Source organism: Adiantum capillus-veneris, chromosome 16 (genome assembly GCF_014529385.1).
Source record: "Adiantum capillus-veneris isolate H3 chromosome 16, ASM1452938v2, whole genome shotgun sequence".
Classification (NCBI taxonomy): domain Eukaryota; kingdom Viridiplantae; phylum Streptophyta; class Polypodiopsida; order Polypodiales; family Pteridaceae; genus Adiantum; species Adiantum capillus-veneris.
The window spans coordinates 84,814,877-84,837,926 of NC_140946.1; positions in this window are offsets into that span (position 1 = coordinate 84,814,877).

Genomic DNA, 23,050 nt, shown 5'->3' on the forward strand with positions numbered 1-23,050 from the left:
CGCGTATGATGTCTCACAGCATGATTTTCACATCCATTTCAACATTTGAGTGCATAGCCTCATTCCACATGTTAATCACATCCTATGAACCAAGTATCATGAGAATTGGAGTTAGAAAACCCAAGGAAAACCAAAAAGACGCAAAGTAGGCCATAAAATTGATTTTTGGTCCTAATTTTGTCAAAATAACTCCAAACTCATTGAAACTTTGTAGGATTGTTGATTAACACATCTACAAGCTATCTGGAACCAAAAAGCACCATTTTGACACAAAAGACATCATACGCGTATGATGTCTATTTGCACTTACAGAGCCAAAAATGCTCATTTGTCATCATACATCCATTATATATATCTAATACATGCTAATATGAAGTTTGGAACCATTTGGTCAAGTGGATCACCCCATTAGCCCAATTAAGAGAAAATCCTTCATACAAAGCCTATTTTGTCCCAAATCCAACATATTCAAGTCCAAACCAAGATTTGAGTATAAACAGTCCTTCACTAGCACATGGAGAGTCCACAGAACCAATCCCATGAAAAATTGATGAAAAAGACATCATACGCGTATGATGTCTCCAGAGCCATTTTTAGCCCAAAATCTATCCAAACTTCATAAATCCACTGAATAAGCCTATCTAAAGCCAAATCCAAGCTTATAGAGAAATTTGGTCCAAAAATGCACTAAAAGACATCATACGCGTATGATGTCTCACTATGTGATTTTGGCACCTAAGGGCTTCAACCTCAAAACAGAAGTGTTCTACATGCCATTTGAAAGTAATCCACCAAGTTTTACCCAATTTGGATCATAAAATCCATTTCCCATTCAAAATTTTGCCAAGAGCCTGAACTGGACTAAACTGACCAAAACTTGACCAAATGGGATCCAAACTCAAATCCAAGCATATGACACTCATGTATACACTATCAGCTACAAGCACAACCAATATGAAGTCATTCTGACACAAAAGACATCATACGCGTATGATGTCTCAAGCATGTTTTTGAGCCCAGTTTGCATATTTTTTTCACCTACATTGCATCCTTAGGCCCTGAATAGCTCATGTTTCAATTTTCAAGTCATTTGAATAGTTAAAAGCTTCATTTCGGCTTTCAGTACTACTAAAAAGACGCTAACTTCTGAAATTGGAGTTACAGGATCCATGGATTCCGCTAAGTCATCGGCAACTAAGAGAAAAAGACCAACCATCAAGGACGCTCTTGCAGAGGCAGAACCTTTTGATATTCCAACAGAAACCCTCAAGCCAACCAAGACTTGGGTGGAGGAAGCAGTACTAGAAAAAGAGGGAATAAAGATCTACCAGGGGACTTTCAGAGATCCACAAGGGCAATCGGTCAATGTACCTATGATCCCACGAGAATTAGTGGATTATAGCAGATCAGAGAACATAAGCAAATACCTGGAAAAGGCTGACTTACACAGGTTCTTCACCTCGAGACCATCAGGTGTAGACACAAGAAGAGTGTATGAGTTGGCAACATCCATTCAGAAGGATGGGAAAGCCACGTTGACAGCCATGGATGGAGAAACAGTTGAAGTACAGATCACTCCACAGCTCATTGCAGATGCATTGAAGCTGCACAACAAAGGGAGTTCTGTCAGAGAAAGAAGGGAGGCCATAGAGGTCTATGGATCAAAGAAACAAAATACAACCTACGGAGATATGGTAGATCAACGAGCTGCAACCCTTTGCCGATTATACAACCAGTTTTTCCATGTGTGCAGTAAAAGACCGCAGAAGTATACTACACCACCCCATGCCATTGCGACAACCATCACATGGGCACTGAAGAGCAACGTGCCAAAAGAGGTGAATTATGCTCAATACATCCACGAGCAAGTAATCGCCATGCACAACCAGAAACCAAAGTACATAGGAGGAGGAGAAATCCTAACAAGAATAGCTTATGAAGCTATTGGAGCTAGGAATCAAGGGCCACAAATTCCCTCCCAGAATGAGTGGCTTAGAGAAGCCGATGAGGAGGAAGAACAGCAAGAAGTGTCCAAGAGGGCGTCCACAAGAGCACGCCGAAAACTAGAAATAGTTTCAGAACCTGAAGAGGCTGCGGACGAGCCGCTCAAGAAGAAAGCGAAGAAGAAGGCCGATCCCAAGCAAACCAAAAGTCAAAAAGCCGCAAGAATGGAAAGGCTGGTGGAGCAGTTCAGAGCGGAAAGAGCTCTAAAGGGGGACTTCGAAGAAATGTGGGTGCCAGACCCCAGTAAAGTCGGAACCAGCTCAGCCAGGCCACATGTTGATCAATATGATCAATATATTAGAGCTTATGAGGAGTCGGAGGCCATATTGGAGCAGAATCCTGTCGAGCCTTATACTGAAGAGGAAGTACAGCTTTTAAAAGCTGAGCTGCAAAAGGACGACAAGGGGAAGAAAAAAATAGATGAGTCTACTGAACCTAAAGAGACAGTAAGGCAAGCAACCAAAGGGAAAGCCAAGGTGACTGAGGACAATCAGCCCTCTTCTACTGTTGTACCAAGCCCGAAGAAGATGGAAATTATTGTGGAGGAAACCACAATAGAAATAGAAACAGAAATTATGGAAAAGCCGGAGGCCGGGACCAAGGAAAAGGAGATAGATCCAGTTAAGCAAAAGAAAGATGATTATGAGGATCTGGTCGCTATCGGATACAGTGAAGAAGAGGCCCTGGAGGCAGTTTATGGGATATCCCTACGGAAGCAAGATGATCGGAAAGGGACGAAAGAAAAGACAAAGGGTACAATGGAGAGTAAAGAAAAAATGGACGAGCCGAAGCCATTGGAGGTGGTGGCACAAAGAGCTGTCAAGTTGACAGATGAAGATGAAAAAGACATGCACATGGTGCATGAACTGCTCAGCAAGATTAAAGAAAGATCCAGGGCAAAGGAAGTAGCACTTGAGACAGCAAAACAAAAGGAAGCAGAGTTGCAGAAGAAGTTAGAGAATGCTATGACTGAATCTGAAAGTCATAAAGCATCACTCTACGATGCCGAAAACGAGAGAGACGGCTTGATACTCCAACTAGCCGAAGCTTCAAGAGAGGTAACAAGTTCACAGGAAGCAAAGGAGAGAATAGAAGATGAGCTGGAGGCAGCCAAGGATGAGCTCATTGAGCTAAGGGAAAGAGTCGAACTTCAAGAAAGGACAATCACGAGACTCAGGACCACCCCTAGAGTTAGCAGAGCAGGAACAGAACAAGAGGGAGCCCTCGTACCAGCTCTGGAGGAGCAGGTAAGAAGTCTGCAAAGAGAATTGAGGTTAGAGCAAGTGCAAAGATTGCACATGGCAGAGGGATCATTGGCTGCAGAGGAGCGGCTCACATCAGAAAACCAAACACTAAGGACAGAAAATGAGGCCCTCCGCAAACAGCTCCAAGACCTCCAAGAGCAACAAAGAAGAGAAACAGAGACACCACAAGAAGAAGCAGGGAGAGCAGCCATAGAGCTACCAGAAACTGGAGAGGCAACCACAATTGAAGATCCAGCCCCAGTTCAAGAAGTGGCCTCAACTTCAGGAATCTCTGAAGAAGAAGAACAAAAGCTCCAGGACCAAATAGAAAAGTCAACAGAGGAAAGTGCCAAGGCGGAAATGGAATGGGAAAGGAGACTCCTCATCTCCATTAGACTTCAAGGTTTAGACACAAAAGTGCTCCATGAAGAGTGGATGCAACCAAGCCTGCCTTTCCCTCTGATGAAATTTGAAGTGATAAAGACGAAAAAGAGAATAGAGGAGGAGCAGTATGTCGCTCTTTACGAAGGCGACATCACAAAGGATGAACAATCAAAGAAGATTGTAGATTCTCAACCTAGATGGAGGAAAGGTTGGCTGAACAAATACCAAGCCTACCTCATCTACTTGGTAGAGGCTCCAAAGGAGATTCGGGAGGATGCAACCTTCTGCCCGGTGCCAAGAGTCAGAAGTTGGAAAGAGCATGGCCGGATTGCAGAAAAGAAGCCGAATTGGCTTAATTACCCAAGGATGCCAGGACCAAAGGAAGGAGAGAGAATAGGTAAAGCCTACATGGTGAAAACCCTAACGGGCACCATCAAACTCTTTACTGGCTCTCCTGACCTTTCGTGTCAGATGCTAAAGAAAATCTGCAGGACTCTCTTAGCATGCATTGAAGTGTTCGCGCCAGACAAAGCCACGACCTCGAGTCTACTATCGACGGCCGACACAGTGACGGATATGATGTATGATCTTTCTTTGCAGCCATCACCAAAGGTGTTACATCTCTTATACCAAAGAATTATGTTTTTGCCTAGCTTCCACATGCAAACATTCGAAGAAGCTTTCTACACCGGCTTTTTCACTCACGAAAGCAAAATATTCGGCCCAACCTTGACCATCGGCAACCTACGCTACGAATCACATTTGCAGATGCTCAAGACGACAGGACTCTATTGACCAAGCCAAAAGTCATGTCAGGGACGACATGAACGCGGAGGGGGGGAGTGTTGAGCCAACAGAGGATCACACCCACATTTTTGCTCACACCCATCATTTTGTAACCATTGATTGTAATAAATGTCTTTCCGACATTAATTTTGATTTGAGCCATTCATTAAGTAACGGGACTCAATTGAGTTTCCAGCTTGTAATCCCGACGTAATTTCACCTGCTGATGTAAATAATTAGAGATGTTCTCACCTCCAAGGCTGAGGTATATAAGCCAAAGTTTTGTAACCTAAAGGAGGATTCAATGATTAATCAAAGTGAGTTTTGAGCGCCGTGACTGTGTCTGAGAGAGAGAGAGAGAGAGAGAGAGAGAGAGAGAGAGAGTCTTATCTCCTTGCTACGTGAGCTACGGAGCCGCCATTGGAGAAGCGACACCGCCATTGTGTTAGCAACGGCGAGAGCTACGCACAGATACCAAGAGTGCGCGCTATCGGCTTCTATGTGTGGTAAGTTCCTACGAGCTTCGGTGTGAGTTTTCTTCCAACTCGTGTGTCGGAATAGAGCGTGCAGCATATCTATAGAACCACAACGAGTAGAGCTACGCATTGGTACCATCGGGGTCAAGTTTCGGTCACCTGTATTTTTCGGCCTGTCTTCATACGCGTTTACCGCACGGAGTGGTTATAGGTTGATTTTGCAGTTCAAGTCTTTAGGGTGTTGTTCTTACCTAGTGTATAGACTTCCCCTTGAGTTTGAGATCGATTCGATGATTCTAGATCCTGTTTCGTATAGCATTCGTTCGTAGTACGGATTTCAGTCACTTGCGTATTTTAGAACTTAGATTTGATTTCCTTGGTAGTGATTGTCATTAGAAGGTCGAGTAGGTGATTTGACACCCACCTAGTTGTTTCCATGCGCCTGCGGGTCAAGCTCCGTCCTCATCTGACAAATTCTGTTGTTGGTTGAGTTCTCGCTATTTAGCTTCCGCTAGCGGCGTAACCGCCTTAACACTATTGCACTCACGCGATAGTAACATAATTATCATGTGACTCTCCGGAACAATTAAAAAAACTTGGATGATGATCAAGTAAAAATGATATTTGTCAATAATTAGTTGTTTAACTATGCCAAATGAATTTATGCTAAAATGAAATTAGGAGCGAACAACCTTACTACTAGCAAGTGAAACATTACCACCCCTTTGCTATATATGAGTTGATAAACTATCATACGAGAAGGTAAACCCTACTGCTATTTTGAATTGCTGAGGTTTGCAAAATTCTCATTCAATCTTTTCTTTTCTCTGCCGGATTGAGAAGGTAAACCCTACTGCCATTTTGAACTGCTAAGGTTTCCATGTCTGCATCTTCCGTTTTTCCTGCTGTTTTTGAAGTGAAGCTTTGCATACATCATGAATAATGTAGAACTTGGAGCTATATGCATACACTAATCTTTCTCGTCATGCTCATAAGACATGCATTCTTTCTACAAATAGAGGTTGCTAGCCGTGCTCATAAAAAGTTTTGTACTCGTGAGGCTTACATGTATGCATGTTGTCCTGTTTTGCCTGTCTGCTTTACCAAAGTCAAGATTTGCATGTATCATACTATTGCACTTGGAGCTGTAGGCATTAGTCTTTCTCTGTATGCTCATAATCTCATCTTGTTTATTGTACAATCAAGATGTAGGCTGCAAGATGAAGTCAGCTGCACAGGGTTTACCAGGGCACAAGACTGGCAAGGACACAATGTTTGAACTTGAAGTTCAAGATCAAACCCCTCCAACCAATGAGCTTGTGACGCAAATGAGTCCATCAAACATGGAGGTAAAGGTTGTGCATGGCACTTTGGAGTGTGTTGCATCCAAATGGAGGCTGTCAACAAAGTCATCAAAAGGTATACATGTGTATGTTTCGCATTGTTTTATTCCATTGCTTCAATGTTTGCAAAGATGGGATTTCAACAAGCTCCGTTTTCTGGTGCTTGCAGCATTGGAGTACCCGCAGCTATCAAGATTTTTCTTCTCGATTGAGGAACTACATGAGGAGTACGAGCTCAGCCTAGAGGGGAATCTGCCTAAAGAGCTCATAGATAAAGATATCCCCGATGAGGAGTGGATGAGCATCATCAAGTGCCTGTGCAAGAAAAGCACAAATCTATTTCTCAACCATGTGAGGAAAAAGTTCATTGATGAGTGCCTGCTTTTGTACCAAAAGGTATATCAAGCGGCCCCATCCAATGGTGAGATGCCATCAAAATTTGCATAGAGTTTCGTGTATGAGAGGTGTACAACAACAGATTCAACTGGACATCAGATTGCATGGGCAAGGTTTGGTGGTAGTGTCCTTGAAAATTGCAAGATGCAAAAAGGGGGTTTGGAGCGGAAGATCCACAAGTTTTGCACCGATTATGGCTTGACAGGTGTCATTTAAATAGAAGCATCTATCTGTGATGATGCCTTGTCATCAATATCGACAATGTCGGCAAGCAAGTTGTAGCCATTTCAAGCAGTAGAGACACCAATGTATATTCAGCTAGTGCTTACCATGGCCAAGGGACTTAGTGGCCAAGAGAATGAGCAAAAACCATTGTTGGGCGAGGTGAAAGTGCACCTGCAGGAAAAGAGTAGCCTGTGTTTTCTACTTACAGTTACTTCTACAGGGAATTTGACTAGCTAAACAAGGATTTGTAGGTGCTCAAGACCTCACCCGATTCAGATTCACAGGAGGTAGACCGCAAAGAGGTAGAGGTCACAGCTATCACCAAGATGTTGTCCAAGGCAGGTGCCGCTACTGATTCAGGGCAGCTTAAAGAAGATTTGGACTCCTTGTAGGTCAGCTTGTTGCTAAAGTTCCTAGAAGTGCTTTGTGATAAATTCAAATTTCTCAATAGATAAGTAGAATGTGCTGACCAAGTGGTTAGACTTCAGACTAGAAGTGCTTCATGTTATGAAGTGCTTTGAGATAAGTCTAAACTGCTTACTTGGAATAGGACGCGCTGACCAAGTGGTTAGAAAAAGCTTCATAGTGCTCAATGGTGCCTAGACAGTTCTTACAAATGCCTTAAAAGCACCTAAAAGTGCTTTGAAGTGCTCAATGGTGCCTACAATATGCTTGAAAATGCTTGATAGGTGCTAAGAAAGTATTTAAAACTTCTTCCAAGTGTTGAAAGGGTCCTTCAAAGTAATTTGAAGTTCTTTGATATAGCTCTATACTGCTTACTAGGTGGTTATGAAGTTTTGACCAAGTGGTAAGGATTGAGTGAAGAAACTGCTTTGAAGTGCTCCACAATGCTATGTGGTGCTAACAAAATACTTCAAAGTGCTTTCAAGGAAGCAATTAGCACTTAAAATCCTCACAAGGAGCACATAGTGGTGAATAGGTGGTAAGAAAGTGCTTTGAAGTGCTCAATGTTGCTTAATAGGTGGTCAGCAAGTGATTTGAAATGCTTTATGGTGCAAAGAAAGTGGTAACCAAGTGGTTAGAAAGTGCTCTGAAATACTCAATGGTGCCTTCAATATACTTGAAAGTGCTTAACATTTGGCGAGAAAGTGCTTGAAAGTGTTGAAAGGGTCCTTGAATATACTTTGAAGTGCTTTTACATAGCATTATACTATTTACTAGGTGGTTATAAAATTTTGACCAAGTGGAAAGGATTGAGTGAAGAGATTGCTTTGAAGTGCTCCATAATACTGAATGGTGCTTAGAAAGTACTTCAAAGTGCTTTCAAGGAACCAATCTGCAATCTGAAGCACTTTAACAACTCATCACAAGGAGTAAAAGTGGTGACTAGGGGGTAAGAAAGTGCTTTAAAGTGCTTAGTGTTGCTCATTAGGTGGTCAGTAAGTGATTTGAAATGCTTTTTGGTGCTAACAAAGTGGTAACCAGGTGCTTTGAAAGTTCTCTGAAGAGCTCATTGGTGCCTACAATATGCTTGAAAGGGCTTAATAGGTGTTCAAAAAGTGGTGAGAAAGTGCTAAAAGGGTCCTTGAAAGTACTTTGAAGTACTTTGACATAGCTCTTAACTGCTTACTAGGTGGTTATGAAGTCTAGACCAAGCGGTTAGGATTGAGTGAAGAGACTGCTTTTGAAGTGCTCCATAATGTTGAACAATTCTTAGAAAGTACTTCAAAGTGATTTCAAGGAACCAATCTGCACTCTGAAGCACTTTCTCTGCTCCAAGGAGTACAAAGTGGTGACTTGGTGGTAAGAAAGGGCTTTGAAGTGCTCTATGTTGCTAGAAAGTGGTTTGAAATTCTTTATGTTGCCAAGAAAGTGGTAACTAGGTGTTTAGAAAGTGGTGACCACGTGGTTAGAAAATGCTCTAAAGCACTCAATAGGTGGTTCAAAAGTACTAAACAAGTTGTTAGAAAGCGCTAAGGAATGCCTAGAAAGAATTTGATAATATTTGTCAAGAATTTGTCAATTTTCTTTGAATTATTTAGAAGCAGTTAAATATAAGCATTTAAGATTGTGCACTTAAGTCCATCCAAGCATGAAATGATCTTACTCTCCGTTGTTGTTTATGCTACTAGGTTGGCAACAAAGGAATATGGCTTTAGAATTTGAATTAGAAGCCTTGACATCTCGAAGATCATTTATGGATACAACCATCCAATATATCCAAGAAAAGGGTAGAGGCATCATTGTCCCTTCATCGCCGACTAAAGCCTTTGTTTTAAAACCGTTTGTGTGTATTGGGGGCGATTGTGTTGCTTGTGGGAAACCCCTCTCAACTAACCACATGACATGGGTCTTCTCGCTGGAATGTCAACACAAATATCACCCATTTTGCTTTGTGTTTCTATGTGGCACTATGGCAGAATGCACTCACCCATTATGCACAATAAAGATTCCAAAAATTTTCCAAGTGCTCGGGACTCAAAATTGAGTACACATGGCCGGAGGGTGGGTTCACTATACTCAACTTAAATCCACTTGTCATGAGATAAGTCCCTTAACATGATTTTTTTCTTCACATAAACCAATGTTGACAAAAGTTCTCGTCTGGTTAAACTTGATGAGAACAATACAGAACTATTTGAACTTGACCAGAACAACATAGAGCTATCTAAGGGTTTTCAGCATGGCAAGGTTATTGAAAGGACCCCAAGGTTGAACCCTTTGTGGTTGAGAACCATGGCAAGGAAACCATTGGACATGACTCTAGCAAGCTCTCAATTCACAACAAGGAAGGTAATGAATTGTATATATGTAGTGTTTCATTTTTTTTCGAGCAAATTTTGGTTTTTTTCCGCTTAACCTCATTGTGATCCCAGAATTGGAAACCGCGGATAAACTGGAGGACGCAAAGGATGTGGAGACATTACTAGTAATTGCAGATACCCTGAGGAAGAAGAGCAAGTGGCAGCAGGAGGAAGGAGTTCATCATCTTGATCCAAAGAAAAGTACTAATACAGACCCCCCAAAACCCACGCACATTGGAAACTTTAAGTTCCATGTGCTTTTTGTGCTACTTACTTATTTTGATTATAAGATATATTTTTTGTCTCATGGTGTCAATCTTCACTACAATTTATTGGGGGTGGCTTTTTGGGCGCTGTAGTAAAAATACCATTGATTGGTAATGTTGGGCACTGGCATTGTGCTCAAGAAGACCTGGGGCACTTTGATCAGGAGACACCCCTAGTAACTCAGTTTTGTGTCCCTCACCTTTTGGAGGATAATAGACCTGCCTTGATCATTAATATTAATGATCTTCTTATTGTCACTCGCGACAAGAGAGAGGGACCAAGCCTGACTAACGTGCAATTTCGGAAGGTGAAGCAGGACAATAATCTGAACCATTTTGTGCACCATTTTGCAGAGTGTCTTGTTCTTGGGGCTAGCCAGATTGTTGAAGTTTACGTCTGGAACACAAGCCCCTACCAAGACCTTGAAAAGAGGATAGAATTGTGATTGCCTCAGGCCCGCAGGTGCTTGAATGGGTGGATTGCAAAGGAGGCATGCAACAGAAGATCATGGGTCGACGAGCAAGGGGAACATATCCTCTTTCTAGTCTTGGGCACTTTTTGGAAAGAGTTTCCACAATTCAACAAAGCTAACACCCTCTTGCTAGATAAAAAATATCCCAGGTGCTTCTTGAACGACGAAGACTCCTATGTTATCTTGCCTTCTCTAGAGGACCAAATGGAAGACCAATGGGAGAGGTTTATGCATCATGAAGTTTTTCCATTTGTCTATGAGTGGAAGAAAAAAGAAAACCGATTGGAGATGATCACTGCTTGTAAACTGGATGCTAGAAGAAGAAGGTGATAGACTCTTCAAAACAGTGAATCTGAGAGGGAAAAATTCTAAAGAGACAAAGGAAAAGTGCTGCCTCCACCACCTCCACAACCATGTTATAAAAGGCCGCCTTCTGATCTCCAATCTAAACAGAAATCTTAAGAGTTGTGTACCTGTGATCATGTATGTAGATACCATGATGAGTTTGATAGTGTAGCTCATGATGAGGACTTCTTTTGTTTTGAAAGATGGGGAAAAAAATTGTGGACCACATGCAAGTGGTTAAAAACCATTTGCTTTATTAAATTGGGAGCCACTAGCAAGTGGTTAAGAACCACTTGAAAGAGGTTTTGAACCACTTGCGAAAGGCCTTCTGGACCACTTTCTAGGCCTTCTATTCCACTTGCAAGCACTTTGAAAGTGGTTCTGAACCACTTGCTAGTGTTTAGGATAGCACTTGCTACTTGTTTTTGAACCACTTGCAGTGGTTCTGAACCTTTTGCTAGTGGTTAAGATAGCACTTGCCAGTGGTTAAGAACCTCTTGCCAGTGGTTCGGAACCACTTGCAATGGTTAAGATAGTCTTTTCCCAGTGGTTAAGATAGCACTTGCTAGTGGTTCATAACCACTTGCTAGTGGTTTAGATAGTATTTGTAGGTGGTTCGGAACCACTTGCCAATGGTTAAGATAGCACTTGGTAGTGGTTAAGATAACACTTGGCAGTGGTTTAGATAGCACTTGCTAGTGGTTCAAAACCAGTTGCTAGTGGTTAAGAAGCACTTGATAGTGGTTTTGAACCACTTGCTAGTTGTACGCTTTGCCATACGTGTCGAAAGCTAGGAACTTGCCAGTGCACTATGTGCGAGCCTCGAAAGGCTGCAAACACACAACAAGAAGATCCTAGCAAGCTCAAAGGGGCATGGGTTTGTCAGTCACCGCTCAATGCTTCCGTTGTCGTGAAGGATCCTGTGCTACAAAGAAAAAGGATCCTTCATCAATGTCGCGCTCAACCACCTCGCCGTTGATGATGCCGCTACAATGCTCTCTCTCTCTCTCTCTCTCAAGCACACACACACACACACACACACACACACACACACACACACACACACACACACACACACACAAGCACACAAAGGAGAAGGAGATAAAGATGGAGCAAGAGAACTTCTTAGATTAAACCTTAAAGAATGAGGATTTTAAGGTCAAATGGACCTTTTATAAGAGTTTATCCCATTCACACATGGGCGCCCACAGTGGACGATGGTTGCAAAACTACTATCAAAATAAGATAAGTGGTGCACCTCTCACCGCCGATCACCTACACACCCATTGGATCGACAAGCCCGATCTATGACTCAATCAAATATATAATATACATCCGTCAAAGGTGATAGGATGCCCGTGATGAGGGTTGACATGGCCCCCTTCCTGATGTAGATTCTGTCCTCGGAAACTATTGAGATGAAGCCCGTTCGTCGAGGTGGAAGAGCATCCAAGATTGAATGTCCTTATCCTTCTTCACTCACTGCAAATTCAACCAAAATTGGCACAATAACTACATTCTCATATAGAATTAAAAAGAATATGCAGTTGTAGGCACACAAATTGATTGGTAATAGAATATTAAACAATTTTTCAACAGTAAACATTAAGCTATAATATAATCAAACGCATAAACAGTTGTAAAGGTCAAAAAACTAAACAAGTCTTGGGTCGCTAATTTAACGATCGAAAGGCACTAGAGGTCAACTATTAGTACCATGGACAAGCTTCTCAATTTTCTTTGGTCAATTAAGCTGTTTAATCATGCGAGAGCCAAGTATTTCACCTAGAAGACCTTGTAGTTAAGTTATGATAAAATGAATTTGGCATGAGGTATTCCCTTTTCTTTGACCCCCCAAAGTCTTTTAGTACCATAGGCGATACATGTGAGTGAAGTACCAAGTCAACTTGGAATTTCTCTTCCAGCTTAAGGTTTTGCATTGTGGCACTTTTGACTTTTTTGTTTGCTCGTGTTCAAAATTTTAATTTTGTAACTTTGGGGGTCATATAACACTGTTACCCTCCCCAGGCTCATCACACTAGTAAACTCCCTTTACAATACTTAAGGTACAGGTTCAATAGGGATTAAGCCTACTAGAAAGCCCTAGTATTAAATAACATTTCTATTCCTCTTGATCCTTCACTATTGTGCTCATTACGAGCCACTTGTCTACATGTGCTCTCCCATCTATATCCAGTGACCCTTAGGAGTGTGCTCTATGGGCTTTGACATGTTTCTGGATAGAAAATGATTTCCCACCCTCTAAAGGAATCCTTGAAGGCTCTAAAATCAAATTGTGATGAGCCGTTTTACAATTCCAGTGCAAGCTTTAGGTTAGTCACATAGATTGTGCACTATCATGCGGTGTGTTTGTTGAGTACTATCACTTTGCCGCCTCTATAGAAAGTGAGTTTTTGCTTTCGGTCTTGACAAGAAGAATTTGGGGGCAATAAAGGGTGTAATGAGGCACATATTAACATAATAAGGTACTTGAATGGTATAAATCAATTGAAGTGTTCCTCCTGTATTGGCATCTCCCTAACTCCATCCATCTGTGCAAATTGTGGTAGCTCGGCTTTTAGTTCTCCATTGAGGAAAGCTCAAAGAGCTAAGAATAGCTCGGAGTCTCCATATAATTTTGCCATGATGGTGGTTCTAACTTTTGAATCCATAAAATCCATCAATTTGGAAATATTTAATGACACCTTTTGGGCTTCAGTCCCTTGACTTGGGGAAGACGGGATCTCCATTTCTTCAATAGTATCAAGTAGTCCCTCTGTAAACATTCTCTCTAAGAAGAAGAGTACACCCAATGTCCCATGACTTTAAGTCTCTTTCTTCTTGGATGACACTAGGTATGGCTAGGGGTCTATGGACTTTGTGAGGTTTCTGTTGTGTAGGGAACATTGTGTCTTTAATTTGGATCTACCTAGGTGTTGGCTCGAGATCCCTTTGGGTCTCTTCTACCAAACTCCTTAATTTCTTGACTCGCTCAATCTCCTCTATAGGGTTTGGGTAAGTTCCTATATTCTTCTTGGGTCTTGGCCATTGTGACTCATAATGATATTTCTTTTTCATTTTTTTTCTAGTGGTCATTTTGGTCTTCATGCTTTCACTTGAACCAGAATCCTCTTTAGTGTCGTTCATATATACGGGGTCGTCATCAGTCCCCGTATATATGAACAACACTGGGGTATGACTTCACTACTTTTTGTGATATCTTCCTTCATGTTTTCTTCTTCTTCTAAGATTGAGCAATTCATGTCGTGTCTCTGCTTTCAAGAATATAATTTTGTTTTTGGAGCATCGATCGTGTTAGTACATTTACTGGTACCACATGTGTACTTTGTGATGGATCCTCAGTAATCTCAATCAAGTTTAATGGCGTGATCTTTGGTGTATTTGGATTATTCGGACATTAGGCAATCAAATGATCTATGCCACACCCATTCCACATGAGTGTCAACATTGTAGATGTGCTTGCTTGATTTTTTTCATTAGTGTAGCATTCTTTTGTAGCCTAATAGGACACTCGGCTACATGATCTGGACCCCCACACTTATAGCATTGAAGAGGTGGTCTCTTGGAAGTCATTGATATTTTGGACTCTTGCTGCAAGAGCAGCTACTTGATAGACAGGTTTGACTTGTCCCCAATAGTCCTCCATGTAATATTGTGGACTTTCTGCAAGTGCATCAATCCCATAGGCAATGTTAGGATCTAAATCTTCCTCACAACCTTCCAACCAAGCAATAGATGACTCACAACCCACTTGATTCACAAAAGTGATTCTCGGATGTGGTGGTTGTGGTCCTAGCATTGGAGGTGGCAAGGATGTGGTTTGAACAACATTTTGGACCCTAGAGTCTAGGTGTTGTGACGTTTGTTCGAGAGGTGGGGCTGACATCAATGTAGGCACTCGAGGTGTGTCTATCCATCCTAAGTTTGGTCTATTCGCCATTGCGCGTTTAAATACTATGAAATCCTTAGCTTGATGACCACACCTCCCACATGCATTGCAATTCCCATTGAATTTTACTCTAAAAGTAGGTCATTCACTAGTACTATGCGGACCATAGAAAACTGAGCACCATTGTTGCTCCTTTCTTGGATACATATGATTGTTTTGTGGAGCACAATTGTCTCTAAGACTCTCTTGAATGGCCTTGGTGAGATCTGCTAAAGTCATCTCAGATATCTTTGGCTCCTTAGCAATAGGCTTTAGGGTCGTTGGGCTGATGCCCCAATGCTTTTGAGCTACTAGATTTAGGCTCAACAGACCCTCTTTCTCCTTGAATCATTAAATTATCCTCCAATTTGATCTCATTGGTGGTGATTGCTTCCCAAGTGGTGATACCTCTAATGACTAGGCCATTGTAGATATCCTCATGTCGTAATCCCCCAATGAATCTATCCAGCAATTGATTCTTATTGAAGTGATCATTTGGATTACAACGAGAATTTAAATGATTCAAGCAACTAATAAAGTCTCTCATGGACTCTCCTTCCTCTCGTTGGGCTTTCTGGAGCTGAGATGCTACACCCCAAATCACTCCCTCTCGTATTTATTCTTTCAAGATTTGTCTCCTAATAGTAGGGTCAAGCGTTTTTTCTTCCACCCTTAGGGTTCTATACCAATCCCCAGCCTTTCCATTTAGGATCATGTTTAAAGAATCACTCTTATGCACGTCATTGTGTTCTCCTAGAGAATTGCATATTTATTCAAACAATTTGATATGCTTTCTCACATCCCCATCTCCACTAAATTTTTGCGTGAGCTTGGCTATTTGTACTGCCTTACTTCTAGGCTCTCTATCAGGTGTGTTACGCATATTCTCAACAATAGATTGACCGATAGCTTGAGCAAATGCTGCCAAGTCACCTAAGTGAGCAGGAACCGTGGGTGAAAGTGGTCCAGAGACTACATGTGGAGTAGGTATTGGCATTGGGCTTGGCCCATAGGAAGCCCTTGGGTTCCAATTTTGGTACGGTGTTGTGCCATGTGCCAAATTTCATATGTGTGTTGCTGAGCATAGTAGACATGGTAGTTGGTATGCTAATGCTAGTCGGTATGGTCCCATTGAAATAAGAGCTTGGATGTTGTGGTTGTGGAGCATAGGTTGTTGAAACAATGGGAGGGGTAGGAGCTATATGAGTACGAGGATCTATAGGTGCATATGATTGATTAACAGTACTGTTGCAAGCATTGGGCTACCATGTAGCGGTGCTTTACTAACAAATGAAGTCCATGTCGTGTTTTTTGGCATGCCCATCACTGGGGTAGGCATGGTAGCCGTGGTGTCATCAAGAGAAAGATGATCTAGAGTTGGAAAGGTAAAGCTATCACTTGTGGGCTCAGATTGTACTAAGACCCCTATCCAAACAACATATGGAGGATCCATCAGGCTCACCGAGGGAGTCTCCATTTGCGCTAAAGTTGGTTGCTTAGCCTTCCTTGTATTTAAGAATCTTATGAGACCCGTTGAAGGCATGTGAATCTCTTTATTCTATCTCTCCAGCTCAATAACCCTATGGATGACATCACAAACTCTTTGTTGTTGATCCTCTACGCTAGTAGCACCCATTGTGGATTGTAGGACATCTAACCAATCCACGTGATAGGTCGGTTAGAGTTTATGTTTGTAGTTCATACTCCCAATTCTCATTTAGGAACTCTCCATCTAGGATTTAGGTGGTAGGGGTGTCCTTTGAACTAAATGCAATGTGGCTCTCTATGGGTTGACCCTTAGTGGTCTCTAATTTAGGAGCACTCGATTGCTCGCCTAGCATGGATATTGACATAGGGGCTTTCGCTTTAACTCTCTTCGTTGCTCTACCCTACGTAAGCTCTTGATTTCCTTTTCCCTAGCCGCAATGATATACCGCTCAGCCTCTTGCACTTCGGAAATGTTACCATATACATGTGGTAGTGATGTGTGTGAACACACTAGGACCGCCGGGGAATTTTTTCCCCTCTTTAAGAGGTTTTTTTCCCCTGTGCATTGTTTATATGTCCATCACTCTAGGGCTATCTATCTTTCGATTGCACACTAAGTAATATACTCTCTATTGTGTGCCTTGAGATTCCTTCATCTTTTCCAAGCTGTGTGCGTTTCTCTGCAACCCTAATTTTAACAATTGGTATCCGAGCAGGCAGCATCCTCCCGATCTTAGTCGCCAGCTGCTCCAACACACACGCCTACTCACTTTCTCCGATTTTAGTGAGGTTTGGTGAACGTTTGCAGGTTGAAAAATAATTCGGGTAAGCTCTTAGAGATTAGGCTACTCACTCGGGCTCATTTTGGCCTCCATTTCCACTATAGGCAGGTTTGCATAGGTCATTTTGTGCAGAATTTTTTTCAGTGCCATTTTTTGCATAACAGGTGCCTTACAATCTTCTACGGTTTGTTCTATATAGCACATGTTGTTCCCGCTTTGTTTCTCCTCTTTTCGAGCAGTTTTCACATCAGATGCAACATTTACCATGGTTGACAACAACATAGATGTGTTCAAGATGTTTGTTGTTGATGACATGTTGGACGGGGACAATTACCCTATGTGGGCTTACATGATGCAACATGTTCTTGTGTCAAAGGGCGTTTGGAATATTGTGCAGGGCATTGATGTACGTCCTGGTTCTGAGGATGTAGGCGATGTTGAGGATGTTGTAGGTCTTGCTACAAGGATAGCTGCTATTAGAGTTGTTTAGCCTACGGCAGAACAAGCTCGTTGGGATGTAAAGAATTGTGCGCTCCTTGCCGCACTGTCGAAGCAAGGGACTTGCCAATACACCGTATGCGAGCCACAAACGGCTCCAAGCACACAACAAGCCTAAACTAGCAAGCTCAAGAAAACAAAGGGTGTGTCACTCACCGCTCTACGCTCGCCTTCGTGGTGGATTCCTCGCCGCGACCCCCAAAGTCGTTTCACACTGATTCAATTATGATGTGTGTGCTTATTTTGTATGCCTTGGGTTTTTTGCTTTTCAAGGAAAAGCGCCCACACTGGGAACCTCTAGGGCTCAAGTACCATAGGCAATACATGTGAGTGAAGTACCAAATCAAGCTGAGATTTCTCTTCCAGCTTAAAATTTTACATTGTGGCACTTTGATTTTTTGTTTGTTCATTTTCATCATTTAAATTTTGTAACTTTGGGGGGTCATATAACACTGATACACTCCCCAGGCTCATCACATTAGTAAACTCCCTTTATAATACTTAAGCTAAAGGTCACTAGGGTTAAGCCCACTAGAAAGCCCTAGTACATTTCATACAATGCTGCCTAAATCGGATTAAGAACCTAAGTAACCATTGTTTATTAGGAAGGCATTCCCCATGGTATTAAGAGAAGATTTCTAATACCTAGCTTGGTCAAACTAGCTTAGTCGGACTGCTTGAATTTTACACCTAAACAAGTGATTATGACAAAACATTACATTGAATTAAATGTTTGATACTAAGCCAATGCGCTGAATATTATGCTACCAATCACAATCAAAGCAGACAATCATAGATGCAAAAAAGATAAGGGCAATGCTAATGGATAAGAAACACCTGTTTGTGTTGATGGTCGCGCTTGATTTGAAGGTTCCATGAAGATCCAAATCCTATCAATAGCAATACGCTCCTGTACACACTATGAAACAAAAACAATACCTCTAGGAGGCACATCAGTGGGAAAAGAGAACTTTGCTAATCACTCAACTCTAAAACAGTCAGGACATAGGTTTCTGTTTCAGTGTACCAGATGTGACATGTGTAGGTCTGAGTCAATGTTTTGACTTTAATGTGCATACTCGTTTGCTAATTGCTCTTGCTCTTTTTCTTTTTGTTTTTTGTGAGTATAAAGCTTTATATGTACATTCCCTAAGATCGGAGATTGAGAGGTCAGGGAAAAAGGTTGAGAGGGAAACAAGTGAATAATGACTGTCAGCAAACACTCCCCCCTTCCTTGGGTAGATCATACCGTTTGAAATGAGCTTGCCACCCTTTGAAACCAATTGTTCCAGTTGGTAATAGGTGAGGATTTTTGCCAGTAGTTTGTTATTACCCTAGGTGCCTTGTCAAGCTGCAAGGGTGGTAAGGTACTCTCCCAGGATTGAACTTGAAGTGGTTCATTAGGTGATTCTTGAACACTGGGAGGTGTGGATTCTTTTGTAGCTTCATGGAGGTCCACTACTATAGATGGAGGCTGTGTAGAAGCTTTTACCTCTATGGATGTATTACATGATGAGCTAGAATCTTCATGGGACTCCCCCCTTCCTGATCTAGGTGGAACAAATCGTTCTTTCTTTGGTACCCAAACTAGCTCTAGAACGGGTGTGTAGCATTCTGTGATTTTTTTCTTTCCACGATCATTGATTCGTTTTGGAGCTACGGGATTGGGCTCACTTGCGTCAGGTGTTAGGTAAGAGCACAATCTACGTTTTGGCACCCAGATTTGATCATTTCCTTCATAGTATCCTTGGGATTCCAATAGTCGTTTAGGGATCCATCGCAACATTTTCTTACTTTTCTTGGAGCGAGTGGTACGTTTCTTACAAGGCTTCTGTTTTTTAGCACTAGCTATGGTCACTAAAGAAGCTTTAGGGACCCACCTGTATGTTTTCTTCGTTACATTAGGATGAGTCTTGTCGGAAGCGATATGCATTGCTTGTAGCATATTTAAGGGTACAGGAATTTCATCCCCCTCAGGTGTTACCCAGGTCGTCCCCCTATTTCCCCAAGTGTCTATGGTTGATGCTAGGTGGACCCAATCCACATTGTCTGATTCAGTCATCCCAGGTAGGATATCCATATAAGGAGAATCTTGGCCAATGTCTGTATCCTTATTACAAGTGTAACAATATTGTAGTGGGGCCGAGTGAACTGTGGTGTCAGAGCGATGATCAATAATGGTTTTACTCCCTAAGGGGTGTACCTTACCAGTCACCAAATCCACTCTAAGGACAGAGTCTTGGAATTGCAAATAGACATGATTTTTAGACCAATCGTGAACCATTTGTGCTTCCCTCATGAATGGTCGTCCTAAAATCATTTCATATGACATAAGGTGTTTAGAGAAATCCATTACAATGAACGTATGTCGTACCTTGTGTCCTAGAACTTTGATCTTAAGATCCTTGAGCATCCCCATAGGTTTGGCTATGGTACCATTTGCCATCTTTACCACAATGTTAGTAACACTGAGGCGGGGTTTTCCCATGGATTCCCAACAATCTTTTGTAACGATGCTAACTCCCGCACCACCATCAAGAATTCCCTTTATAGTTAATCCCTTGGTAGTGATGGGTAGGGTCGCATTAGACTCGTCGCCTTCAAAATACTGCCCTAATTCGTTAATGGGTACCTCGATCACAGACTCGTGTCCATCTAAGTCAAGTGATTGCACATGATTTTCCTCATCAATCATAATCGAGTCAGGCCTATTTGGTTGCGCAAACTGCAGTAATCCTGTTCGTAGCTCTCCGTTAAGGAATGCTCGAAGTGCAAGGAATAACTCAGGATCTCCATACAGCTTTGCTATGATCGTGGTTCGGACCTCAGAAGACATGAAGTCCACTAGTTTGGCAACATTCATTGGCGTTTTGCAGGGTGTAGGTCCTCGACTAGGAACTGGTGAGGATGGAATCTCATATTCCTCAATGGGATCAGGTATTCCTTCGTTAAACATCCTTTCCAACAAGAAGGGTGTATGCTCACTTTCTGATGTCCTGTCCTCACTCCCTTCTTGGATGATACTAGATATGGCTAACGGTCTATGGTTCATGTGGGGTGGATGAACTTGCGTGGGAAACACTGTGTCATGAATTTTGACCTGCATGGGTTCTGGTTCTAGTTTCCTTTGAGTCTCCTCCACTAAACCTCTTAGATGTTTCACCTGCTTAATCTCGTCTACAGGGTTTGGGTACGTCCCAATCTTCTTTTTACGATTTTTCCCTTTTTGCCCCTGCGGTTTATCTTGGGGGTCTTGGATTGGATTTGGAAACACTTGTGGTGTTTTCAGAGGCTCTTTATGGTTTTCTCTCATTCGGTTTTCATTTGGTTCCATGTTACGGTTTTCCTTGTCGGTCTTTCCCTTTGTGGTATTGGTTCTACTCTCCATTGTCTCGACTGAATCTGAATCATCTTCGAGGTCATTCATATACACGGGGTCATCTCCTGTTCCTATGTTTGTTTTGGAACTTGGCTTTGAATTTTCCGTATTCTGTGACTTCTTCCTTCGTGTCTTCTTTTTCTTTGCTTGGATAACTGACGCGGTATCTCTCTCTTCGAGGATATGTCCTGGCCCTTGAAGCATGGACCGTGTAATCGCATAAGCGGGTGCGACGGGTGGTATTGGCGACGTCACACTAGCAATTTCGACCAAATTCAGGGGTGTGATTTTAGGCGCATTTGGGTTATAGGGGCATTGGGCAATCAAGTGATCTATGCCACAACGATTACATGTGAGTATTGGCATTGCAGACGTGCTCCCTTGATTCACTTGCATCTGTGCAGCATTCTTTTGCAGCCTAATAGGGCACTCTGCTACTCGATGTGGTCCACCACACTCGTAGCATTGAAGAGGTGGCCTCCTAGCCTGGGTGTTGATATTTTGACCTCTGGATGCGAGAGCAGCAGCTTGATAAACCGGCTTGACTTGTCCCCAACAATCTTCCATGTAGTATATAGGACATTCTTCCAATGTATCAAGACCGTAGGCAATACTAGTGTCTATTTCCTCCTCACAGCTATCTGGATAAGCATTAGATGGCTCGCAACCCACTTGGTTCATAGGGGCGACTCTTGGATGCGGGGGCTGCGGTCCTAGCACAGGAGGTGGTAGCGGTGTAGCTTGTACAACATTTTGAGATCTAGGGACCATGTGTTGCGGTAGTTGCTCAACAGGTGGAGTAGGCATCAATACAGGAGCTCGAGGTGCATCCGTCCAGGCTACAGGTGGTCTATTTGCCATCATACGTTTGATCATTAAACAATCCTTAGCTTGGTGACCATACCTACCACATGCGTTGCAAGTTCCATTAAATTTTACTCTAAACGTAGGGCACTCACTAGTGCTATGTGGACCTAAGCAAATGGAACACCATTGTTGCTCCCTTCTTGGATACATGTGACTATTTTGAGGGGGTCAATTATCCTTAAGAGACTCTTGGATTGCCTTGGTGAGGTCTGTCAAGAATGTCTCAAATACCTTTGGCTCATTGGCAATGGGCTTTGCAGTCATGGGTTCATACTCAATTGCTTGTGAGCTAGTGGATCCCGTGTCAGTAGACACCCTCATGCCTGCTATCATCAAGTTGTCCTCTAGTTGGATTGCATTGGCAGTGACATCTTCCCAGGTTGTGATACCTCTAATCACTAGTCCATTATAGATTCCTTCATTCCTCAACCCTCGAATGAATCGATCAAGCAGTTGGTTATTGTTGAAGCGCTCATTTACAGGGCAACGAGAGTTTAAGTGCTTTAGACGACTAATGAAGTCCCTTACTGACTCTCCTTCCTTACGTTCGGCCTTCTGTAGCTGAGATGCTACACCCCAAAGCACACCTTCTCGTATGTACTCCTTTAGAAACAACCTTCGAAGGGTAGGGTAGATTGTTTTCTCGTCCACCCTTAGGGTCCTATACCAATCTCCAGCCTTCCCACTTAATGTCAGGCTTAAGGCATTGCACTTATGTAGTTCGTTGCGTTCCCCTAAGGAATCACATACTTGTTCAAACACTTCAATGTGTTTCCTAGCATCTTCGTCCCCATTGAATTTTTGCGTGAGTTTGGCAATTTGTACTGCCTTACTTCTAGGCTCTCTATCAGATGCGTGACGCATATTTTCCGCGATAGATCGACCTATGGTTTGAGCAAACGCTGCCAAGTCACCTATGTGAGGAGGTAGGGCCGGTGGAGGTACTCTTGGAATCATATGTGGGAGAGGAACGGGTACCGGTCTTGGCATATGTGTAGATGATGCAGGATATGGAACATAACCGGGCATAGGTCCACTCGGATAAGGGCTAGGGAGCGGCACTCGAGGAGCATAAGCAAGTGGTACTATTGGAGGTGTGGGGGCCATGTGTGCATAAGGGGCTAGAGGCACATATGGTTGAGGCCCCATATTAGGTACTACGACACTAGGTAGTGGCACTGCGCTAACCGTAGATGTCATCGGTACATTCTCTGTCAGGCTTATCCCTGGAGTGAGCACTGTGTTTTCCTTGATAGAGGGTTGAGCCAAGTTAGGGAAGCTAAAGTTTTCGCTCGGAGGCTCAGATTGCATAGAGACCCCAGGTGAAATGACATAAGATGGGTCCATGGGGCTCATTAGAGGAGTCTCCATTTGTGATAG